The sequence below is a fragment of the Suncus etruscus genome, chromosome 10 (genome assembly GCF_024139225.1).
Source record: "Suncus etruscus isolate mSunEtr1 chromosome 10, mSunEtr1.pri.cur, whole genome shotgun sequence".
Lineage (NCBI taxonomy): Eukaryota > Metazoa > Chordata > Mammalia > Eulipotyphla > Soricidae > Suncus > Suncus etruscus.
In genome coordinates this window covers 65,119,142-65,122,459 of record NC_064857.1, presented here as the reverse complement: position 1 = coordinate 65,122,459, position 3,318 = coordinate 65,119,142, and positions in this window count along the sequence as shown.

Below are 3,318 nucleotides of genomic sequence, written 5' to 3'. Positions count from 1 at the left end.
TTCCCTTTCATAATTTATAGTCTCTCAAATAAAGTTTGTTAAAGAATACAAGTTGCGAGAATAATTTATTAAAAAGATTTTTACATTATATTCCGGTTATAAGAATTTAAATTTGTATTAGTTTATATATATTCATATTTTATGCATTATGAAATTTATATAAACAAACCATTATATTATTTTTTATTGGTCACCAAGTTTTTTTGCTTACTTGTAAACATTCTATTATGTTTTCTAAATATTATTCTATTATGGACAAGATATAAAATGATATAAACATATTTAATTTGTTTTGTAAAATGTAAAACAATAAAACAATATGATATAGAGTTTACATGACATAGAGTATCATGAAAACTATAGAATGTCCTAAAATGGTGGAAAACACCCTTCACTCTGAGAAGACAATTTGGCAAATATTTGGTTTATACAATAGAAACAGCTGCTTTCCTGCCTATGTCGCTAATATGTTGTGGAGAAAGGGTCCTACAGGAGAAAATACAGACACAATACTGGTGATACAAAAAAAAAAAAAAGTAAAACAAAATAAAACCTGAAAGCCAAGATTAAAAAAATAAACCTTATACCAACCTGTTAGCTAAGTGAGCCCAGACCTATTTAGGGAAATGCCAGTTGTCTTTGTTCAGTTGTATTTTCTACTCATTTCACGCCGATTTCTAAAAGTTATTAATCGTGAGCTAGCTTTCAAAACTGCAGAGTAAGAAGGCTCACTTTTCCTCTATTGATTCAATCATGGATAATTGTTCAGAAAGCAGAAAGTTCTTGGGCAGAGTAAGAACATCCCTCATCGATCTGCATGGCAGTTCACTTTGTCAGCGTTTTGGTGTAAGTGTCGCCCATAAAAAAATTCCTCCTAAGAGTAGATGTTGTCAAACCAATTAGTAATTTGACCAAATGAGTACATGAATTCTCAAAGTCTACATATTTGATTTGTGTTCTGTCTTGAAGTATTAGGTTATTTTGGAGGGTACTTTTTTTTTATCTAGAACTTGAATATTAGTTAATTTTATAATTATCTAGACTTAAAAATAGTTACCTATCTATCACTGAGAGAAAGTGACTTATATATATATATTTTTTTCGGGCTACACCCGTTTGATGTTCAGGGGTTACTCCTGGCTAAGCACTCAGGAACTGCCCCTGGCTTGGGGGGACCATATGGGACGCCGGAAGATTGGGCCGTGCTCGTTCCTTGGCTAGCACTTGCAAGGCAGACACCTTACCTCGCCAACCCCAGAGAAAGTGATTGTTTGTAAGAGAGAACTAGGACATGTTCACTCTGGATAGATAACAAGTAAAGACATAAACAAATAACAAAATAGAAAATATCGCCTAGAAGTATAAATGTAATCCTCAAAAGGTCTAAAACCATGATTTACAGATATTTAAAAATGTGTGGGTGATGTACATAACAACAAATTATACAAGATATATTGGTATTAAAGTTCTAATAGAAGTATAGTACAAGGGTTAAGGGGCTTTATTTGCAGGTAGTTAGTCCTGGTTCAAACCTCAATATAACATTTGCTTTATCAAAAAATCAGGAGATATCATTGAGCACAGAACTGGAGTAATCCCTGAGTTCTATCAGATATAAAACAAAGCCACATTACTCCACAAAATATTTTAGAAAACTGCTGTGAACTAATTATCCAAGTTAAGATATAATTTTCCTTAGAAGGGAAACAAAGTATTTTTAAATATCAAAATAAATAATAGTCTGTTATTATGACAAAGATCTCATTCAAGTTTTCCATTTCTGGACTAAATATGATGACACTTGTTCTACCAATGGACTACGAGTAGTAGTCAACTTTAGTCATAGTTTTAAAGCCAGAATGTCACTTCCCACATGTCCAAGACCCCCTTGGCCATTGAGGATACATGAGTTAGAGAAAAGCTCTCTCCACTCTATGCTAGTCACGAGACCAAATCTTTGTTGAATAGTTAGTAAGTGATATGGAGCATTACTGTTTGATGGTGTCTGCATCTTATCAGTAGGAGATATCAATAAATCTTGGTGTAAGGAACTCCTTTCCAATCTTTCCAGTCATTTTCAAAACAAACAAAAAGTCATAATCAACACTAGAGAAAAGGGATCCAAATCAAGTTTACAATGGTAAAATGAGCTAGAAAATATGCACTTAGGGATTCAACAAATCTCATGACTATTAAGGGGGCTAAATATTCCTCGATTTGAACAAGAATCACAGAGAAAAAGTTTGCTAATAACTCCCTCTTGCCAGAGGGAATCTGTTGTTTCAGAAAGACTAGTTAATAGAGGGTTTTTTAAAAGTTTTTCTCAAATATTCTAATACTTCATACTCATATACTTCCCTTCTTTTTGGTACTTATGCTGGAAAACATGACCTTATATATAATTTTTATAGTTTTATTAATAAATATAAAATATTCGTGATATATTTAGACAATTTTATATAGCATAATGATGCTATTTTAAATAATTATAAAACAAAATATGTCAATACATGTAAATAAAAGTAAAATGGAGAATCTTTAATTCTTCTCTGTCAATGTAAAATTTGACATCTTAGTTATGTAGCATATTTTGGAAGTAATAGGAGGCAAAGATAAGAGATGTAGTGTCCTGGAAGAACACTCAACTAGCATGTAGCTCATCCATGGCACCAAAGCTGCAAATGAAAGAAAAAGAGACACATACAATAAAACAATAAAAAAATCACAGATTGATGCACATTAACAAGGCTTCAAAGAGTCATTACAGATATTTAACTAAAACAATTTGACCTAACATTATATTTTTCCTTTAAAATATCTTCAGAACACAAGTGGCTGGAGAGATAGCACAGCATGCAGCCTATCCAGAATGGATGATGGTTTGAGTCCAGGCATTCCATATGGTCCCCCAAGCCAGGAGCTATTTCTGAGGGCATAGCCAGGAGTAATTCCTGAGCACCACTGGGTGTAGCCCAAAAAAACCAAACAAATAAAATTATCTCCAGAATACAGTTGACCTTGTATATAAGTTTTTATAGCTGTATTAATAAATATAGAACATATTTGATATATTTAGACAATTTTATATAATATAATAATGCTATTTTAAATAATTACAAAACAAAATATATCAAGTAATAAAAGTAAACGACGTAATAATGGTAATAAATGTAAATAAATAGTTGACCAAGTGGTCAATTATTACATTATGAATTCAATAATTTTAGAATAAATCAAATATTCAAAATTGTTTTATTCTTTAAATTAACTCAAATTAATATAAAAACGTATTTTATATCCAACTAAAACTCTTAGGTA